This window comes from Nicotiana tabacum, chromosome 23, assembly GCF_000715075.1.
Source record: "Nicotiana tabacum cultivar K326 chromosome 23, ASM71507v2, whole genome shotgun sequence".
NCBI classification, from domain to species: Eukaryota; Viridiplantae; Streptophyta; class Magnoliopsida; order Solanales; family Solanaceae; genus Nicotiana; species Nicotiana tabacum.
The window spans coordinates 91,702,893-91,726,283 of record NC_134102.1 but is presented as its reverse complement, the minus strand read 5'-3'; the positions used below and the strand labels follow the sequence as shown (position 1 = coordinate 91,726,283).

The 23,391-nt window shown below is 38.3% G+C and overlaps 1 long non-coding RNA gene across 8 annotated transcripts; it reads left to right on the top strand.

Annotated features, from left to right (window-relative positions):
• On the top strand, window positions 1-22,521 carry LOC107829335 (uncharacterized). Of its 8 annotated transcripts, none has more exons than XR_012705988.1 (7): window positions 1-101; window positions 273-332; window positions 1,650-1,792; window positions 1,881-1,954; window positions 3,839-3,913; window positions 4,029-4,168; window positions 21,248-21,655. It is a non-coding gene; the product is annotated as an uncharacterized LOC107829335 (long non-coding RNA). The 8 variants fall into 8 exon arrangements; XR_012705987.1 differs by lacking the exon at window positions 1-101 and adding an exon at window positions 22,401-22,521 and having other exon boundaries at window positions 108-332; window positions 21,248-21,307; XR_012705991.1 differs by lacking the exons at window positions 1-101; window positions 4,029-4,168 and adding an exon at window positions 22,401-22,513 and having other exon boundaries at window positions 108-332; window positions 21,248-21,307.
• The last annotated feature ends 870 nt before the right edge of the window (window positions 22,522-23,391 follow it).

Genomic DNA, 23,391 nt, shown 5'->3' with positions numbered 1-23,391 from the left:
CATTTTGCTCAATTATAAAAATGCCTTCTTCTTCCAGTGCTTCTTTCGAGAACAATCAGTTCTTTTAAAGAATGGCTTTTTGAAATCTCTACACATTTGAGGTTAGCTTTTATCTCATTTTTGCCCAAATTTCTTCCTGACTCCCGAATTTCACAACTGAAATTTATGTCTGATGTCCTCACTATTCTATCTAATTCTCTCCCCAATTTCACTACTGATGTGAAGGTTTTTCAATTGTCATCCTCACATAACTGCAATCCTTTTTTTAATAGCTGCAGATTTATTCTCCAGATTATGTGTCCTTCCTTCGGCTAGATTCACCCGTATAGCCGGTAAGATTGCCTTTTTTTCTTCTTCTTTGTTCATTTCATTGTTTCGGTTATTATTATTTTATATTTTTGGTAACTATTTGTTGTTATTATTTTATATGGTTCATTTATGTAAAATGAGATTATTTTCCGGTAGCTCAAAGTGTTGGAAAAGATGTCGTTCTCGAAAAAATTCTCAGTATGAGTTCAATCCTATTTTATTTTATTTTATGAGTATTTTTTCTTATAATTCTATGTGGCTCCACTTAGGTTAAATAATTTGGCAGCTCAAATATTGGGGGGAATTCAATTCTTAAAGAGTGTAAATTCCTCTTTATTATTGTTACCATAGTAAAAAAAAAAGTGAAAATTCCTCTCTTTTTTTTCAGTATAAATAATGAAAGTTTATGTGGATTGATTTCGTGAAGGAAAAGTATTGTTGGAGCTCGGGTAGTGGAAGATTCAGTTTTTAAGAGCGCAATGTTTATCTGGTTTCTGATTTTAGTTGTCACATGCAAGATCATAGGTTTCTGTGCTCGATCGTATACAATTTTACTATGTGTTTAGCTGTGTGTGACGACATGTAGTAGAATTGTGGAGTCGTTCATATAGTACTAGAAGTTGTCAAAGTCTAACTTTGTATCCAAATGAAAGAGGAAAAGAATTGCTATTTCTGTTTGACTTGTAAAATAGAGTATTGAATAAGCGAATGAAGTTGCTAATGACTATGCTTGGTTGCATGCACCAAATGATTATTTTCTTGGATATTATATGTGTATTAACCATGATGTATCCATAAGTTTAAGTTTATTGTTAAAAAACTTAATGGGTGTTTTCTTTTTGTTATTGTTCAGATCTAAAGAAGTCTTAAATTCTAAAGTTTAATGTTAAAATGGAGATAGAAATCTTGCTAATTCCTTTTCTTTTAAGGTGTTTTAGAAGTTATGACTTGTGAGTTTCATCTATTCTATTATTCATTACTTTTAAAACACTTGATTATTGATTTTCACCTTTACTGCGTATTTGGGGGCAAAAAGAAACTGAGAATTTTTTTTTTGCTTGCAATATCTTAAGTAGGAGGATGAATTTTTAAAGAACAAACAAAGGAAGAATAGGAAAAAAGCCACCAAAACAAAATCACAAATAATTCAAAATAAAAAACAACTTCCAGGATATCACTAGAGGTTTTCTTGCGCTGGATAAAACTACTTACAAATATAAAGATATCCATGAAGCATAAGCATTCTCAGTAATAAGAGGCAATTGTGCTTGTTTTTCTTTATTATGTAAACTATTTCAGCATAATTGAGGGGTGACAATATTTTTTGTATGTTTATTCAGATCAGATCGACAGTGGGTTGAACAGAAACCTGTGAATTTAAGACTTAAATGTGTAGCCTAACAACATGTGGACTTTGCTATTCAAGGCTCTGAGATATTACAAGTCTTGCTTTGATTATCTGCTTTCTGAGATGACCAAGAAGGTACGTCAATGTTTTGTTATTTAGTGGAATACTTTAGACTATGATGTATTTTATCTGGAGATTTATCTTATTGCACTTACTGTGGTAGGTAAGGTTAATGATCCTGACTCAGAGAGAAGGACTGTTCATGATAAATGGACAATTTCCAGTAAAAGTATCATGGTAAGCTTCGTATACCTTCTTTTTCTTCATCTCATACAGTCTTTCATCAAGTACCTTGTACCATTACAGAGATTTCAGGACATTGTGTATAGTGAAGAACTTTGAACAGTTCTTATTTATACATGGATTGGTCAAATTAAGTTTGGCTGCCATTTTATTTGTAATTCTTACTGAATTTCTTTCCTATCACGCGATCCTCAGTGTCCTGTTTACTAACCAATGCAAAAAGGTGCGATATGTCATTCAACATTGTGTTACTAAAGGTATTTTTGTAATACTTCATTTTGTGTATCTGGAATATATTTAGAAGACAAGGTATACTAGTGAAAAAAGCAAAGTTGTTTTACAGAAACTTTGCTTGGATTAAGACTTTGATCGACTTTTCTATGTAGAAAATATTCCATAGAGATCCTATAGATGCTAAGATTACGCAGATGTATTCAGGTTACTCAACTAAAGCGAGCTATATTAGACTTGACAAATGCCTAAGTATCTAATCATTTATTTTATTATGCCAGCTTTTGTTGTGATAAGAAGGAATAATTTCCTAAGACGTGTGTATATTTTTAGCTGTTACATTTTGTTTTATTTCATCCCTGCGATTAACTTATTACAGGAAGATCAATACGGGAGTCGATATACTCAGCTAATAATAGGATCTAATCATTTGTAATATCAAAGCTTAAAATGCTAAAATTAGTGCTTGCATTCAATTGCATTTTCTTCAATTGCAGTATTCACATATTTTATATCCTGATAATATTCCAAATAGCAAAAAACTAATCACTTCAAAGTGTAAATGTTGGGCCCATGCTAGCACGGGCTATACCCATCTGGTTATATTATATTATTACGTAGAAAAGGGTAAATGATCGACCAAGGGTAGAAGAATCATTTCTCTCAGCCATAAAGGTGCTTACATGTTATTGAGCTTTTCAACCACCGTCTCTGTTCTTCTTTTCTTACCTACTTTTCGGTTCTACTAGCTAAACACAAGAACAATGGTGGACTTCTCATTATGGGTTTGAAAAATGAATTTTCAGCTAAATCTTAGCTCATTTTTCGCTCAATCTGTCGGATTCTCCATCCTTATCATATCTGACTTATAATTTCCATCGGATATTTTTGGGATTTGAAAGTAAGGCATGAGGGAGAAGAACTCCCTCAATCTTTTGGATGCTCCGTCTATTCAAGTGAATGCAATCTAATCTTTAATTGGCGTTCGTGGGAGAACTGCAATTTACTATATATAAATCTATCTGCTTTGGTTATTAAAATTTATAGTCCAATTCATTTTTATTTCTGTACCGACTTTCCCGATATTCAATTTCTTATGAGAGGCATATTCAGAAGGTGAAGATTTTTTTTTACTTCAATAATATTAAATTATTGGCGTAGGATTAACGTTGTGTTCAGAAAGTTTAAAAAACATTCATTTTGTGCTTCCTACACAATCAAAGATAAGCAAGAAATAATACATCTTTTCTTGATTTCTCAGTTGCATATTCATTACTATTACTTTATTTGTTTTTGTAAAGTTTTGTCTTTTTCGAGCTTTTTCTTTGCGAATGTCTATTACTAATTTTTTTTTTGTTAATTTATTTTGTTTCATCTTATTTATTTAAACTTTTTGCTCTTTGTTAATGTCTGTTATACGTTCGTTTGTTCAGTACTTCGGAGGCCGATAAATATTGCTCTTTTATTCGCTTTTATTTTTTCTTAGTTTTTTCGTATTGAGGAGTGAAAACGATTTTGTTTTATGTACATTTGTGTGTATGATATATGGTTCTGTCATGCTTATATAATAGGTCCTACAGGTCTTATGTTATCTATTGAAAGAATAATATCTATTCTCTATACATACTGAAGTGTAATAATTTGCAGATGTTGTGACAAAGTTCATTGAGGGACTTATTAATCGCGTGTTCCAGGTTGCAATATCGAAATGGTTTTCCTGAGGTGATATATCTTTAGTTGCTTCGCTCCCTTTTTTAGTTATATGTTGCTCTGCTGAGATAACAAGAGTTCCAAGGTTTAATTCTAACATGTTATCTTTTGTGTTGAATCTTTCCAGTATTTTCCGAAAAACAGCAATTAGGAATAGAGAATATATATCAAAGAAAGGTCTAACTGTTGGAATCAACGTCAAGTTAAGGTTATCTTGAGTGCTGATGTTTCTGGTGAAAAAATATGACAAGATCGCGTGAATATCAGGTCTTCCATTGAACTATGTCCCATCTCTCTTTCAATACTGAAATTTTCGCACTAACAAATGTGCATTCAAAGCTCCATACATAAGTTGAAAATGGATTAAACTCTGATACCAATTGTCACGACCCAAAATTTCCACATTCGGACCGTGATGGCGCCTAATATTTCACTTGCTAGGCAAGCCAACGTTAAAATAATATTATCTATTTTTGAAACCATTTTTAAATTTATTAATAATCAAAGAACAAATGTGGAAGTAAAGTCTGAAATGTAATGAATAATCCATAAAAACAACGGTGTCTAAATACCATCCCAGAATTGGTGTCACAAGTGCACGAGCTTCTAGAATAATACAAATAAAGGTCTGAATAAAATAAAACTGTCTGAAAATAAACACACAGCTAAAGAAAAATAGACGGGGACTTCAGAACTGCGGACGTCATGCAGTTATACCTCAAGTCTCCTCCGAGTAGCTAAAATCCGAGCAAGTCTATGGCACGCCGCTGGGACCAACTCCGAAATTTACACAAGAAGTGCAGAGTGTAGTATCAGTACAACCGACCCCATGTACTGGTAAGTGCTGAGCCTAACCTCGACGAAGTAGTGACGAGGCTAAGGCGGGTCACTTACATTAACCTGTACGCAATATTAATAACAACAACAAATAATAGAAATAAATCAGGTAACTAATTTATAATAATTGAAGCCAACTGAGCAGTCATAATTCATTATTATTTCAACCAATTCTGTTGCAGCGTGCAACCCGCTCTCCCAATATATTCCTTTTAATCAAGTCTGTCATATATTTATTTCAATTAAGTATATATATAGACTCTTAAATAAGTCTGTTGCGGCGTGCAATCCGATCCCCCAATATTGACTTTTAAATAAGTCTATTGCGGCGTGCAATTTGATCCCCTAATATTGACTTTTAAATAAGTTTATTGCAGTATGCAATCCGATCCCCCAATATTGACTTTTAAATAAGTCTATTGCGGCGTGCAATCCGATCCCCCCAATATAGATATATTTACCTTCATTTTCGTTGCGGCGTGCAACCCGTTCCCCCAATATATATAACTTTAAACATCTCATAATGTAAATAAAAATTACTCCAATAAATACCACGTCCAATGAGAAACTATTAAGCATCAAGGCACACAATAATTATAATTTATTTATGAACAAACAATGGCAATAATAATTTATTTTGGAAATCAGGGAGAAAATAGACAGTTTAATATTTAATATGCTAAATGTCAAGTAGCAGTTAGTGCACATAATTCAAATAAGCATGTAGCAATTATTACAGGAATTTAAGAATTAACATTTGGCAAAGAATAGGAGAGAAATAATTATTATAACATTAATTTATGTATTAAAACAAATTTAGGATTTTCACATAATTATATAAATAATTAATTTGACGACGTATAGGCACTCGTCACCTCGCCTATACATCGTTCACATGCAATTCACATAACAATTAATTTAAGGGTTATATTCCCTCAAGTCAAGATTAACCACGACACTTACCTGGCTTTGCAAATTCCAATCAATTACTCAACCACAACTTTTCCTTTTAAATTCATCTCCAAAAGCTTCAAATCTATTCACAAACAATTCGATATATTCAATACTAATTATAGGAATTAATTCCATATGAATTTACTATTTTTTCGGATAAAAATTTGAAATTTATTAAAATATTCGACAGTGGGACCCACATCTCAAATCCCGGAAAAACTCGCGAAATTCAAACACCCGTTCCGCTACGAGTTCAACCATACAAAAATTATCCAATTCCGATGTCAAATGGACCTTCAAATCTAAATTTTTGTTTTTTTGGAAAGTTTTACAAAACTTCCAATTTCTTCCATCTAAATCCGAAATAAATGATGAATATAGATATAGATTTGTAAAATATAATCACTTCTGGTTAAAGAATACTTACCCAATTCAAAGTCGTGAAAATCCCCTTTGAAATCGCCCAAATTCGAGACTTAAAACTCAAAAATGAGTAAAAATGGTGACTTCCGAATTTATGGGCTCTGGCCAGTCATTTTCGCATCTGCGGATAAAAGTTCCGCATTTGCGGACTCGCATTTGTGAGACAAAACTTGCATTTGCGATGACAGACTGCCGGGTGAAGTTCCGCATCTGCGAACACTCCTGTCGCACCTGCGACATCCGCTTCTGCGCAAAATGGCCGCACCTGCGAAGACCCCAGGCCAGCTCAGTCCCGCATATGCGTGATTTGCTGCGCATCTGCGGACACGCTTCTACGATCGAAGCCTAGACACGCCTGGGCGCATCTGCGATGGAAGGCTCGCTTCTGCGGGCAAAAATCCGCAGGTGCGATTACAACAAAAGGAAAAATTGAGATTATGCTTAAGTCCAATTCTTGATCCGATTTCAATCCGTATTACTTTTGGGGTACTCAGGACCTTGTACGAATATACCAACAAGTCCAATAATATAATACGGACTTACTCGGGGTCTTGTATCACGTCAAACAACACTGAAATTACAATTCACACCCCGATTCAAACGTTGAGTTTTAAACTTTTTCATTTGCAAATCTCGTGCCAAAATATATTAAATGAATCCGTAATGACTTCAAATTTGGTACACAAGTCATAAAGGACATAATGGAGCTATTCAAATTTTTAGAATCGGATTCCGGCTCCTATATCAAAAAGTCAAGCCCGTGGTCAAACTTGGAAATCATTAGCCTTTAAATTGGTAGTTCCGTTAAAAGGTCATAACTTGAGCTAGGAACCTCCAAATTAAATTTCGGGCATACACTCAAGTCCCAAATCACAATACGGAGCTACCGGAACTGTCAAAACACTGATCAGGGTCCGTTTGCTAAAACTATTGACCAAAGTCAACTCAGTTGAGTTTTAAAGCTCTATTTCATATTTTAATCCATTTTTCACTTGATAACTTTCTGGAAAATTTTACGGATTGTGCACGCAAGTCGAGAAATGATAAATGGTACTTTTTGAGGCCTTACAACACAAAATTACTTATTAAATTTAAAGATGACATTTTGGGTCATTACATTGTCTACCTCTAAAACAAACGTCCGTCCTCGAACGGAGTTAGAAAAAGTACCCGAGCTGGAGAAAAGGTGTGGATATTTACTCCGCATGTCTGACTCGGACTCCCAGGTAGATGCCTCTACCGGGTGACCACCCCATTGCACCCGAACTGAAGGATAACTCTTAGACGTCAACTGTCGGACCTGCCGTGCTAGAATAGCCACCGGCTCCTCCTCGTAAGTCAAATCTTTGTCCAATTGGACTGAGCTGAAATCTAACACATGGGACGGATCACCATGATATTTTTGGAGCATAGACATATGGAACACCGTATGAACTGCTGATATACTAGGTGGTAATGCAAGCATGTAGGCTACTTCACCCACCCTTTCAAGAATTTCAAAGGGTCCGATATACCTAGGGCTCAACTTGCCCTTCTTTCCGAACCTCATTACACCTTTCATAGGTGAAACCGAGAGCAATATTCTTTCTCTAACCATGAATGCAATATTACGAACTTTACGGTCGGCATAACTCTTTTGCCTAGACTGAGCTGTGCTAAGTCGATCTTGAATAATCTTGACCTTATCCAAGGCATCCTGTACCAAATCGGTACCCAACAACCGAGCCTCTCCCGGTTCAAACCAACCAACTGGCGATCGGCATCGCCTTCCGTATAATGACTCATATGGAGCCATCTGAATGCTCGACTGGTAGCTATTATTATAAGCAAACTCCGCAAGTGGCAAGAAATGATCCCAAGAACCTCCAAAGTCTATAACACAAGCGCGGAGCACATCTTCCAATATCTGAATAGTGCGCTCTGACTGTCCGTCTGTCTGTGGATGAAATGATGTACTCAACTCCACTCGCGTGCCTAACTCACGCTGTACAGCCCTCCAAAAATGTGAGGTAAACTGCGTACCTCGATCTAAAATAATAGACACGGGGACACCGTGAAGGCGGACAATCTCACAAATATAAATTTCAGCTAACCTCTATGAAGAATAGGCAACTGCCACTGGAATGAAATGTGCTGACTTGGTCAACCTGTCCACAATGACCCAAACTACGTCAAATTTTCTCTCAGTCCGTGGGATCCCAACAACAAAATCCATAGTGATACGCTCCCACTTCCACTCAGGAATTTCTAACTTCTGAAGCAAACCACCAGGTCTCTGATGCTCGTACTTAACTTGCTGACAATTCAGACACCGAGCTACATATGCAACTATATCCTTTTTCATTCTCCTCCACCAATAATGTTGCCGCAAATCTTGATACATTTTGGCGGTACCTAGATGAATAGAATACCTAGAACTGTGTGCTTCTTAAAGAATTAATTCACGAAGCCCATCCACATTAGGCACACAAATACGACCATGCATTCGCAGAACCCCATCTTCCCCCACAACAACCTGTTTGGCATCACCGTGCCGCACCGTGTCCTTAAGGACAAGTAAATGAGGATCATCATACTGCCTCTCTCTGATGCGCTCATATAAAGAAGACCGAGTGACTGTGCAAGCTAGAACCCAACTGGGTTCTGAAACATCTAACCTCACGAACTGATTAGCCAAAGTCTAAACATTTGTAGCTAATGACCTCTCACCAACCGGAATATACGCAAGACTGCCCATACTCACAGCCTTTCTACTCAAAGCATCGGCCACTACATTGGCCTTTCCGGGGTGATACAAAATGGTGATATCATAGTCTTTCAACAACTCCAACCATCTTCTCTGCCTCAAATTAAGATCCTTTTGTTTGAATAGATACTGCAGGCTACGATGATCAGTAAATACCTCACACGAGACACCGTAGAGGTAATGCCTCAAAATCTTCAGCGCATGAACAATGGCTGCCAATTCTAAGTCATGTAGAGGATAATTCTTCTCATAAACTTTCAACTGCCGCGACGCATATGCAATTACCTTGCCATCTTGCATTAATACTACACTAAGCCCAATGTGAGATGTGTCACAATATACCGTATACGATCCTAAACCTGTGGGTAATACCAACACTGGCGCCGTAGTCAAAGAGGTCTTGAGCTTCTGAAAGCTCAACTCACACTCGTTTGACCATCTGAATGGGACATCTTTCTGGGTCAATTTGGTCAATGGGCTTGCTATAGATGAAAACACTTCCACGAACCGATGATGATAACCTGCTAAACCTAGAAAACTCCGGATCTCTATAACTGAAGTAGGTCTAGGCCAATTCTGAACAACCTCAATCTTCTTAGGATCCACCTTTATGCCTTTTGCCGATACAACATGCCCCAAAAAGGCAACTGAGTCTAACCAAAACTCATATTTTGAAAACTTGGCATATAACTGATTATTCTTCAAGGTGTGAAGCACACTTCGAAGATGCTGCTCATGTTCCTCTCGACTGCTGGAGTAAATCAAGATATCATTAATGAATACAACCACAAAAGAATCCAAATAAGGCTTAAACACCCGATTCATCAAATCCATAAATGTTGCTGGGGCATTTGTCAACCCAAATGACATCACTAGGAATTCGTAATGCCCATACCGAGTTCGAAAAGCCGTTTTAGGGACATCAAATGCCCTAATGTTCAACTAATGGTAACCAGACCTCAAATCGATCTTCTAAAATACCTTGGCACCCTGAAGCTGATCAAATAAGTCATCAATTCTTGGCAGCGGATATTTGTTTTTGATAGTGGCCTTATTCAACTGCCGATAATCTATACACATTCGCATAGAGACATCTTTCTTCTTTACAAATAATACTGGTGTACCCCAGGGCGAGACACTGGGTCTAATGAATCCCTGATCAAGCAAGTCTTGTAACTGCTCTTTCAATTCTTTCAACTCTGGCGGGGCCATACGGTATAGTGGAATAGAAATGGGCTGAGTGCCCGGAGCCGAATCAATACAGAAGTCAATATCTCTGTCGGGTGGCATCCCCGGCAAATCTGCAGGAAATACTTCTGGAAATTCACGAACAACTGGTACTGAGTCCATAGAAGGAGCATCCGCACTGGGATCGCGAATATAAGCCAAATAGGCTAGACACCCTTTCTCTACCATACGCCGAGCTTTCATATAAGAAATAACCCTGCTGGCAGAATGACCAGGAGTTCCTTTTCACTCTAACCGAGGTAACCCCGGCATAGCTAGGGTCACTGTCTTGGCATGACAAGCCAATATAGCATGATAAGGAGACAGCCAATCCATATCCAAGATGACATCAAAATCTACCATATCAAGAAGTAGCAGATCCACACTAGTCTCAAGATTACCAATAGTAACCACACATGAACGATAGACATGATCTACTACAACAAAGTCTCCCACCGGTGTAGATACACACACAGAAGCACTCAGAGAATCACAAGGCACAACCAAATATGAAGCAAAATAGGAGGACACATATGAATAAGTAGATCCTGGATCAAATAGAACTAAAACATCTCTATGGCAAACTGGAATAATACCTGTGATCACAACATCAAATGACTCGGCCTCATGCCTAGCTGGAAAAGCATAAAATCGGAGCTGGGCCCTACCACTCTGAACTTCATCTCTGGGACGACCTCTAACTGGCTGGCCTCTACCTCTAACGGTTTGACCTCCGCCTTTAATGGCCTGACCTCCACCTCTAATGGCTTGACCTCCCCCTCTAGATGCCTGACCCCTACCTCTAGTTTGCTGAGCTGGCGATGAAGCAACCGGTGCCGATATGATGGCACGAGAATCTTGTCGAGATCTGTTACTCGCCAATCTAGGGCAATACCTCCTGATGTGACCAATGTTCCCACACTCATAACACCCATCCTGATGCTGTGGCTGCTGAAGCTGAAACTGACCCAAATGGGCCAGATAACCGCTGTAGTAACTCTGGAGTGGTGATGCACTGATAGGAGCTGAATGTGCACTGAATGCTGGCTGCCAAGAGTAAGGCATGATAGGACCATGACTCCCTGAAGTACCGGGAGATACATGAAGTGCCAAATGAAACGTTCTGGGAGGATGATCCCTACCAAAATTACCTCTGCCTCCAGACGAGGCACCACTGAAACCACCGAACTAACGAGGACTCTTATCGGACCTCTGCCCTTTCTCCTGTGCAAGAACTATCTCGATCCTCCTTGCGACATTAGTAGCTACCTGAAAAGAAATCTCACTTCCGGTCTCCTTGGCCATCTGAAGTCTGATAGGGTGAGTGAGTCCCTCAATAAACCTCCTCACTCTCTTTCCCTCCATAGGTAATAAAAGGAGAAGATAACAGGCCAAATCTACAAAACGGGTGAGAGAACTGCTCCCATGTAAGTGCAGGCGATCCGACTGGTCGGGTCAATATATAATCTCTCCACCACCTCTTGGCGGAAACCGTCATCTGAAATACAGCAAAATCGACCCTATTGGTCTTAACTATACCCATGTTCCGCAGCACCTCATGGCAGCGTTCAAGATACTCCTGTGGGTCCTCAGAAGGTGTACCACTGAAGTGAACTGGAAAGAGCTTGGTAAACTTATCCAGTCTTAATAAGGCCTCAAAAGACATGGCAGGCCTATCACCGATCTGTGCTGCAACAACTGGCTGAACTACCCCAACTGGGGGGGCTGCTGGAGCCTGATTATGGGGAGCCAACTGCTCCGGTGTGGGAGTAGTGGGAGTTTGTACTCCTCCCCCAGCCTGTGAGATGGCTGGTGCCACTGGAAATGTACTATTTTGGGCCACACCCTCCATAAGACTTACCAAACGGACTAGAGCGTCTTGAAGTACTGGAGTGGCTATGAATCCTTCCGGGACCTGAACTGGTCCAACTGTTACATTCTGAACTGGAACCTACTCCTGAAGGTCCACCTGAGGTTCTATAACAGGTGCAACTGCTCGAGCTCCGGACTGAGCTCTACCTCGGCCTCTGCCTCGGCCTCTAGCATGACCTCGACCTCGACCTCGACCTTTACCCCTGGCCATAGTTGCCACCGGGGGTTCTGGTCCCTGACCATCGGTAGAGGTATTAAGTGTTCTCACCATCTGCGAGAGAATAAGAGTAGAATGGTTCAATCATCGATAATAGAATAAAATCGCACGATAGAATAAGAAAGAAGTGATATTGTTCCTAAACTCCATAGCCCCTGAGAGATAAGTACAAATGTCTCTGTACCGATCCTTCAGACTCTACTAAGCTTGCTCGTGACTCGTGAGACCTATGCAACCTAGCGCTCTGATACCAACTGTCACGACCCGAAATTCCCATCTTCGGACCATGATGGCGCCTAACATTTCACTTGCTAGGCAAGCCAAAATTAGAATAATATTATCTATTTTTAAAACTATTTTTAAATTTATTAATAATCAAAGAACAAATGCAGAAGTGAAGTCTGAAATGTAGTGAATAATCCATAAAAATAACAGTGTCTAAATACCACCCCAGAATTAGCGTCACAAGTGCACAAGCTTCTAGAATAATACAAATAAAGGTCTGAATAAAATAAAGCTGTCTGAAAATAAATACACAGCTAAAGTAAAATAAACGGGGACTTCAGAACTGCGGACGCCATGCAGTTATACCTCAAGTCTCCTTCGAGTAGCTGAAATCCGAGCAAGTCTATGGCACGCCGCTGGGACCAACTCCGAAATCTGCACAAAAAGTGCAGAGTGTAGTATCAGTACAACCGACCCCATGTACTGGTAAGTGCTGAGCCTAACCTCGACGAAGTAGTGACGAGGCTAAGGCGGGTCACTTACATTAACCTGTACGCAATATTAATAACAACAACAAATAATAGAAATAAATCAGGTAACTAATTTATAATAATTGAAGCCAACTGAGCAGTCATAATTCATTATTATTTCAACCAATTCTGTTGCAGCGTGCAACCCGCTCTCCCAATATATTCACATTCAATTTTGTTGCAGCGTGTAACCCGCTCTCCCAATATATTCCTTTTAATCAAGTCTGTCATATATTTATTTCAATCAAGTATAGTTACGGCGTGCAATCCGTTCCCCTAATATTGACTTTTAAATAAGTCTATTGCGGCGTGCAATCCGATCCCCCAATATTGACTTTTAAATAAGTCTATTGCGACGTGCAATCCGATCCCCCAATATTGACTTTTAAATAAGTCTATTGCGGCGTACAATCCGATCCCCCAATATATATTATATTTACTTTCATTTCCGTTGCGGCGTGCAACCCGTTTCCCCAATATATATAACTTTAAACAACTCATAATGTAAATAAAAATTACTCCAATAAATACCACGTCCAATAAGAAACTATTAAGCATCAAGGCACACAATAATTATAATTTATTTATGAACAAACAATGGCAATAACAATTTATTTTGGAAATCAGGAAGAAAATAGACAGTTTAATATTAATATGCTAAATGTCAAGTAGCAATTAGTGCACATAATTCAAATAAGCATGTAGCAATTATTACAGAAATTTAAGAATTAATATTTGGTAAATGAATAGGAGAGAAACAATTATTATAACAATTAATTCATGTATTAAAACAAATTTAGGATTTTTAAATAATTATGCAAACAATTAAATTGACGACGTATAGACACTCGTCACCTCGCCTATACGTCGTTCACATGCAATTCACATAACAATTAATTTAAGGGTTATATTCCCTCAAGTCAAGGTTAACCACGACACTTATCTCGCTTTGCAAATTCCAATCAATCACTCAATACATCTTTTCCTTTTAAATTCGTCTCTAAAAGTTTCAAATCTATTCACAAACAATTCGATATATTCAATACTAATTATAGAAATTAATTCCATATGAATTTACTAATTTTCCGGATAAAAATCCGAAATTCATTAAAATATTCGACAGTGGAACCCACGTCTCAAATTCTGGAAAAACTCACGAAATCCGAACACCCGTTCCTCTGCGAGTTCAACCATATAAAAATTATCCAATTCCGATATCAAATGGACCTTCAAATCTAAATTTTCGTTTTTTGGAAAGTTTTACAAAAATTCCAATTTCTTCCATCTAAATCCGAAATAAATGATGAATATAGACATGGATTTGTGAAATATAATTACTTTTGGTTAAAGAACACTTACTCAATTCAAAGTCGTAAAAATTTCGCTTGAAATCGCCCAAATCCGAGACTTGAAACTCAAAAATGAGTAAAAATGGCGACTTTCGAATTTATGGGCTCTGCCTAGTCATTTTAGCATCTGCGGATAAAAGTTCCGCATTTCCGGACTCGCATTTACGAGACAAAGCTCGCATTTGCGATGCAAGGCTGCCAGGTGAAGTTCCGCATCTGCAGACACTCCTGTCGCACTTGCGACATCCGCTTTTGCGCAAAATGGCCGCACCTGCGAAGACCCCAGGCTAGCCCTGTCCCGCATCTGCGTGATTTGGTGCGTATCTGCGGACACACTTCTGCGATCGAAGCCTAGACATGCCTGGGCGCATCTGCGATGGAAGGCTCGCTTCTGCGAGCTCGCACCTGCGGGCAAAAATTCGCAGGTGCGATTACAACAGAAGGAAAAATTCAGATTTTGCTTAGGTCCAATTCTTGATCCGATTTCAATCGGTATCACTTTTGGGGTACTCGGAATCCCGTATAATTATACCAACAAGTCCATTAACATAATACGGACTTACTCGGGGTCTCGTATCACGTCAAACAACGCTAAAATATTTAAACTTTTCCATTTGCAAATCTTATGCCAAAATATTTTAAATGAATCCGGAATGACTTCAAATTTGGCACACAAGTCATAAATGACATAAGAGAGCTATTCAAATTTTCAAAATTAGATTCCGACTCCGATATCAAAAAGTCAACCCCATAGTCAAACTTGGAAATCTTTAGCCTTTAAATTGCTAGTTTCGTTAAATGGTCATAACTTGAGCTAGGAACCTCCAAATTAAATTTCGGGCATTCGCCCAAGTCCCAAATCACGATACGTAGCTATCGGAACTGTCAAAATACTGATCCGGATCCGTTTGCTAAAAATATTGACCAAAGTCAACTCAGTTGAGTTTTAAAGTTCTATTTCACATTTTAATCCATTTTTCACGTGAAAACTTTCCGGAACATTTTAAGGACTGCACACGCAAGTCGAGGAATGATAAATGGTGATTTTCGAGGTCTTAGAACACAAAATTACTTATTAAATTTAAAGATGACATTTTGGATCATCACAATTAGTCTAATTTGTATATTGATGAACTTAGAAAGCTTCTTACAATGAGTTACACTGCACTACATGTCTCTTGTACGTAGCTTGCTCACTTCTTGTGAAAGAAAATAAGAAATTTTTATGAGATCCTCTGCAGGTTTGCGCCTAACCAAAATACAATTTTTAGTAGTTCCTTAATATGTGATGACTAATTATTTTTGTTTGATAGAGATAGAAAATTGTCGGTATAGAAGTTGCATACAAAAGTACAATAGATCCTTGATTTAATACTAATCTTTGGTAAAAATTGAGGTCTTCTGATCTTGATCAATTACTGCCTTTGTCAAGGTCAAAATTTTCTTGAGTTTAACTGTAGACCGGAGAGAATGAAGGTGCAAGTTAAAGATAGTCCATCTGCTCCGATATTTTGGCCATGTGGCAAATATTTAATCGTTTGAATGACAGAAATTGATGCTTTGTACTAAAAGTAAGCAATTAATTTTTTTTTACCATATTGACATGATCTTGTATCCCTCTGAACTCATGTTCATATGCTTATGTTCTCCAACATTTCAATCTGACATGTGTCATCGTCTATCGCAATGCCAACCTTGCTATGAATAAACAATGTTGAAGAAGTGATTTTTGTCAAAAGAAATTAGTTTTTCTTCTCAATATTTTCTAGAAAGGCTGGTTAGAAAATTAATCACTTTGCTAAGAAGGTAAAATTGTACAAATCATTATTTGGATAGAGTATAGAAAGAACATGGTATGTGCTCTGGAATGAGGAACCGCTGGTTTTCGCATTGATGCCTAGCTCTTTTGCTTCTCCTTCCCCTACAAATACAAATATTCTCCATACACAATTCATGTAGATGGAAAAAACAATAGCTTTAATTTTCCGTAGCTAAACATTTAATATGTGACACAGAGATACTTGATGAGAAATTTGTTATTCACATTGTAGCTCATATCATTTAACCTTAATTTATGTATTAGTTGATAACTCTATAGATTTTGTCAATTATTCACTGCCCATTTAATGTTTCATTATAGTGCACATAGCATGATAAATATCCCGCCATACGTGAAAGCTTACTTAAATACTAATTTCAAATTGATTAAATTAGGAGAAAACTTTGTAACGATCTAATTGATCGTTTTGCTTTCTAGATCCATGTTCCCCTAAACAAGACTTTCCGTATGTGCTTTTACTATTTTATGACCTGCGGGGATGGTTAGTTCGGGATTTGGAAGGGTTCAAGTTGAAATCGGAACACTTGGTTCGTTGGTTTGGCTTTAAAAGGTTAAGTTTGACTTTGGTCAATATTTTGAGTAAACGACCTCGGAGCCAGGATTTGATGGTTTCAATAGGTTCGCATGATGATTTTGGACTTGGGCGTACGTTCGGATCGAGTTTTGGATGATCCGGAAGCGTTTCGGCGCAAAAAGTTGAAAGTTTACACAATGAAGTTTTTAAAGTTCTTTAAATTTGGTTTGGAGTAGGTTTTGGTGTTATCGAGGTCCGTTTGGGATTTCGAGCCTGAGAATAGTTCGGTATGGTGATTTAAGACTTGCACGCAAAATTTGGTGTCATTCCAAGTAGTTTAAGTATGAATCGGCGCGTTCAGAGTAAGTTGGAAGAATTTGAAGTTCGTAAGTTGATCCTATTAGTTTTGGGGTGCGATTCTTAGTGTCGATGTTATTTTACGTGATTCGGGAGTTCGAGCAGGTATGTATCATGTTTATTGAGTTGTTGGTGTATTTGGGCGGAGTCCCGAGTGGCTTGGGTGTGTTTCGGACCGCCCGGAGTTAAGTTGAAAACACCAGAATTTGCTGTTTTGGTTTCCTTCTTCGCGAACACGGAAGGACCCTCGTGTTCGCGATGAAAGATTTGGGGTACTGGGGCTTTTGCCCTTCGTGTTCGCGAGTTCAGGGCCGCGTTCGTGGAGACCTGGACTATTGGCCTTTGCGTTCGTGTTCGACAGGCCGCGTTTGTATAGAAGCCTGGGCCTGGGCAACCCAATTCCCTACGCGTTCGTGTGTTGGGCCCCGCGTTCACGAGGGGTAGACAGCCTAGTGCATCGCGTTCGCAAGGGTACTCTCGCTTTCGCGTAGAGCCTTTTTCCTGGGCTCTTCAATTTAGCCTTCGCGATCACGAGAGCTTGGCTGCGATCGCGTATAAGGACCACTGGGCAGAAACATTTTAGAAACGGGACTTAGGCTATTTTGGCTCATTTTCTTTCATCTCTTGGGCGATTTTGGAATTCTTAGATAGGGGTTTCCACCTAACTATTGGAGGTAAGTAATTTTTATCCATTGTAAGTTAAATACATAGATTATGGGTAGATTTTAACATGTAAGATTGTGAAAATTGTGGGTTTAGATGAAAAACCTAAGTTTTGAGACTTTAGAGTGAATTTGAGCCTGGAAAGTATAACGACCCGACTTGTCATTTTATGAATTAACGCCATGTTCAGTGACTTAATGTCTCGAGCAACTTCATAATATGTATTATGACCCGCGCGTATGGTCGAGTTTGATTTTCGAAAGAATCGGAATTTAATTAAAAGAACAATTATTATTTTTGAAGCTTAAATAAAAAGAGTTGACCGGAGATTTGACTTATATGTAAACGACCTCGAATTCGAATTCTAATGATTTCCAATAGCTCCATATGGTGATTTTGGATTTAGGAGCGTGTCCGAAAAATTATTTGAAAGTCCGTAGTGGATTTTGGCTTGAAATGGTGAAAATTAATTTTTCGGAAAGTTTGACCAAGGACTTGACTTTTGATATTGGGGTCGGAATCTAGTTCTGAAAATTTGTATAGGTCTGTTATGTCATTTATGACTTGTGTGCAAAATTTGAGGTCAATTGGACGTGATTTGATACGTTTTGGCACATGATATGGAAGTTGGAAGATTCGAAAACTCATAATTCGATTCGAGGCACGATTCGTAATTCCGACATTTTTTGACGTGATTTGAAGCCTCCACTAAGTTCGTATTGTATTTTGGAACGTGTTGGTATATTTGGTTGAGGTCCCGAGGGGCTTGGGTGTATTTTTGGGTCAGTTGAGAGATTAGTAAAGTTAAGAAATTTGGGAGTTTGACCATAGTCAATATCGGGTCAAGACGACATCTTTTTAGTGTTTTGAGTGCACGAGCAGGTCTGTAACGTGTTTTATGATTGTAATTCATATATGGTTTATGTCTCGGAGGTTCCGGATGAGTTTCGGGGTGAGTTTTGAGCGAGATAGGACATTTCGGCACTTCAGAGGAAAAGTGCGGACCACAGAGCACAAGTGTGGACCGCACAATTTTGTGTATGGCCGCACTCTAGAGGAAAAGTCCGGACCGCACAATTTTGTGTGCGGCCGCACATCAGGGGTTCTGCAGGTTCGATGGTACGACTTTGGAGGCTTATATCGTTTAATATACAACGAATTTGGAGATGATTCAAAAACGAAAGTTGTAGACCTTTGAATCTAGTTTCCAGAAAGGTAAAGCACGAATCATTTGAACAACTGTATAGAAAGTTATGGGTATTTTACTGAAGTCTGGTAGTGCAAAGTGTTGAAGTGCGGCCACACAATTTGGAGTGCGACCGCAGTACCTGGAATGTGCGGACCATACCAAAATTGTGCGGTCAGCACAATGAGGGGTTAGATTGCATATTATAAAACTGAGGGTTTGGGTATTATTTCACATTTGGACTTTGGGAGCTCGGTTTGTGGCGATTTGTCATGGGATTTTCAAGAAATTCATCACGGTAAGTGATTCTAACTCAGATTTGGTTAACATACATGAATAAATCATTGCTTTCATTATTTAATCAGTATTTTGGAAAAAATTGTAGAAATTTCATAAAAATAAATTTTTGGGATTTTAATACCGATCCGGAGTCAGATTTGGATAAAATTGGTATCGGAATGGGTGTTCGGATTTCATGAAAATTTTGTCGGGTTTCTAGGGGCGAGCCCCGCGTTGACTTTTAGAATAAATTTTTAAGTCGACATTTTATTTTCCGGAATTGTTTCCGATGAATTCTAATGAAGTTATACAATTAATTTGGATAGATTTGAGCTGTCGGGAGGTCAATTCAAGCAAGGAGGCAATTTTGGAACATCGGCATAATTTCAAAAAGATAAGTATCTTGTCTAACCTTGAGTGGGGGAATTACCTCTTAGGCATCGAGTCTTATGTGCCATTTTTGAAATGTAAAAAGCAGTGTACGCGAGGTGACGAGTACGTACTCGGGCTTATATGTGCAAAATTGATTGGGTTAAAGTCTTAGGAATATTGTATAGTAAATTGGATAATTGTTGGCATTTATTAAATCATCTATTTGTCATGCCTCAATTCACGTTTGTTGAATTTGTTTTTATACGACAATTGGATGTGGTTGTTGCTTGTATATTTATGTGAATTCCGTGAGTTTGGTGATTTGATATTTCCTGGAAATAATTATATTATGGGTTTTCCATCTGTAAATAATTAATAAAATAAGTTTAAGCTGAAACATTATATAATTATCAAGAATTTGGATTAATGAAGGTGTTGCCCTATACTGAGTATTTTCCATCTCTGTTGTTGTTTTGAGGTTTTATACACATTGTGTGGAGTCTTGGGCTATTTGTTGTGAAATTAACTGATTTTGTTATATCTTTGAAATTGGTTGTGGTCATTGGGCAAATTGTGATATGAATTGATTTTGTTATGTTGCTGTGATAATATTCTGTGTAAATTGTTGTGTTATTTGAGTTATTATTTTGAGGATATAAGGGTGGCATTTCACTGTTGATATTATGTTGGTATAAGGGTGGCATTTCACTGTTGATATTATGTGGTATAAGGGTGACATTTCACTAATATGTGTTGGGATATTGTCTGGGCGGAGCGATAAGGGTGGCTATAGGAGAGATAAGGGTGGCTATAGGAACGATAAGGGTGGCTATTGATATTGTCAGGGCGGAGGGATAAGAGAGGCTATTATAGGAGTGATAAGGGTGGCTATAGGAGAGATAAGAGTGACTATTGTCAGGGATAATATGTGATTATGTGGGGTTATTGCGTTGGTAATTTTCATGTGATGTTGTGATTTTCCTTGTATTTATTATTTTATACCTTGTGCAATTTGTCTTGTTGTTGGTAAATTGATAATAGTCTGATCTATGTTGAAATTGGGAGCCTGTGGTTATTGCTAGGCGGATTATGAAATAAAATATGGGCACGAGGTACCGTGAGTAAATAATGATGATATTAGCACGTGAACTGTCCGTGCATTTGTGATATAAAATGTGGGCACGACGTGCCGTGAGTAAATAACGATGAATTGGCACGTGAGTTGTCCGTGCAGTTTTGATAGAGAAATTGGCATGAGGTGCCGTGAAAATATGAAAGTGGGCTGAGACCCGTATTTTATGATTTTGAAATGATGTGTCGCATGGTGACTTTTATTCGAAAGAATTTTATTTGAAAGATATTTATTTGAAGGAATTATATTTAAAAGAGATTTGAAAGGGATTTATTTAAAAGAGATTTATTTGAAAGTATTATATCCTGAAGATTTATATTTGAAAAACATATAGGCGAAAGATTTATATTAGAAGGAATTGATTAATTGGTTGTACTTGTATTCATTATTTGTTGCGTAATATTTATGGTTTTCTTGTCGCCCTCCTGTGTATATCACTGGTTGATTATTGTTGCCATCATTGTTATTTATTTTCTATTATTTTGTATATCATATTGCACAGGTTATTAGACTAGTGAGTGTCTTGACTGTACCTCGTTTCTACTCCACTGAGGTTAGCCTTGATACTTACTGGGTACCGACCGTGGTGTACTCATACTACACTTCTGCACATTTTTGTGCAGAGCCAGGTATTGCAGATATCGGACTCGGACAGAGTTAGAGTGGGATCGCAAGGATTCAAGGTAGAGCTGCTTAGTCATCCCAGTTCCTTGGAGTCTTTCCATTTTATTGTACTATTATTTATTATTCAAATAGTGTTGAATATTCGATCCTTGAGATCATTTCATGTATTTAGTTAGAGTTTGTGACTTAGTATTACCAGTCTTGGGAAGGTTGTTATATTTGTAATTATTTCCGTTGTTAGTTTCTATTAAAAAAAATGGCTTGAATTGTAATTAAAATCGACCTACCTAGTCTTAGAGACTAGGTGCCATCACAACGCCTGTGGTGGGATTTTGGGTCGTGACAGAAAGCGAGGTTTGAGACGAAGTAAGTCTCTTGTCTAACATTGTAAGAGGGAATTTACCACATAGGTGAATTAAATTAATATGTGCTTCTAATTGTGGGAGCTACGTACGCACGAGGTGACGAGAGTCCATGCGTAGCTACTAATTATGCTTATGTCCGGGTAGTTTAGGACCCAAATCATGAATTACTTGTAATGTTTGCACCCTACTTGTTAATTAAAGTACCTAAATTATATTGAAAGTTGTTAGAGGTATTGTAAAAGACCGAATTTCACTTACTTGAATTTTGGGCGGGTTACTTGACCGTTAATGGAAATTGTGCTTCATTATGTATTATCCTTGTAATAACTTTTAAACCAAATATTTATAAAGTATCATCTCTTCTTGTAGAATGGGCCGAATGCCTCGACAGTAGATAGATGCATGTATGGTTCGTGCTGCACGACCCTCGGTAGTGTACACGTTATTCTAAATCGGGTCGTATGACCTCGGCATAATCGTGCGTGATAATACTTGGAGTTTAATTATATATTTGATGTTATTTCATGGCTTGAGAGGTTAAAATAATATCAGACATAAATTGGTTTGGGATTTATCATGTATGAAAGAATTATTTACTTTCTGTTTATTATTGAATTGTTGTAATTATATATAACCCACGCTTATTTAGAGCTTATGTATTTTATTTTTAGCCCATAGTAAGTGTCGATGTCGACCCCTCGTCACTACTTCTTCGAGGTTAGACTTGATACTTACTGGGTACATATTGTTTATGTACTCACATTACACTTCTATACTTATTGTGCAGGATCTGAGGCAGGTGCATCTGGCGATCACACCGGCGCGCATCCCCGTTACCCTGGCCTAGTGGTGAGTTGCTTCCTGAGCCGTTCTGCAGCGCCTAGAGTCTCTCTTTTCTATTCATTTTCTATCTATTTTATTTTAAACAATAGTTAAAGTTTTGTATATTCCACTAGTGCTCATACACTTGTGACACGAGGTCTTGACACACACACCAGTAGACTTTATGGTTTTGGATTATTACCTTTATCATGATTGCACTCAGCTACTTTCGACTTACTTATTTAAATATGTTGCTTCTAAATTTTTAATCAATGGAAAATTAATTACTTAGAACCTTATTAAAAAGAGTATTCACGTAGTTAGTTCACTGTTGGCTTGCCTAGAGACGACGTCGGGCGCCATCACGGCCTATAAAAGAAATTGGGTCATGACAACATGGTATCAGAGCACTAGGTTCACGTAGGTCTCACAAATTATGATCAAGCCTAATAGAGTCTTGCGGATCGGTGCGGAGATGTCCGTACTTATCTTCGAGAGGCTAATCGTGCAGTTGATGTTGTGTTAAGCATATTTCTCTTATTCCCTCACAAATGGTGAGAACGCACGCGGCAGATCTACCCAATCATGCAGGAGCTGCTCCCCCTATTGCTAGAGGCCGAGGCAGAGGCCGAGAGAGGGCTCCAGCTCGTGGTAGAGGACGAGGACCTCCTACAGTTTCTCCAGTTATGCCACCAGTAGATCCAGTGGAGGATCCTATTATTGAGAAGCAGGGTGAGGTGCCTGCAACAGAGCCAGCCCCGGTGGATTTCATGTTCGCACCGGGATTCCAGGAGGTCATGGGCCATTTCCTGTGGTTCATGGACTCTATGACTCAGACTGGTTTATTTCCAGCAGACCCAGCCATATCTCAGGCAGGAGGGGGAGCACAGACCCTTACCGCTCAGGGTCCAGGGCATGCAGCTTCCGTATATCAAACCCCGGGTGTACTACCCGTG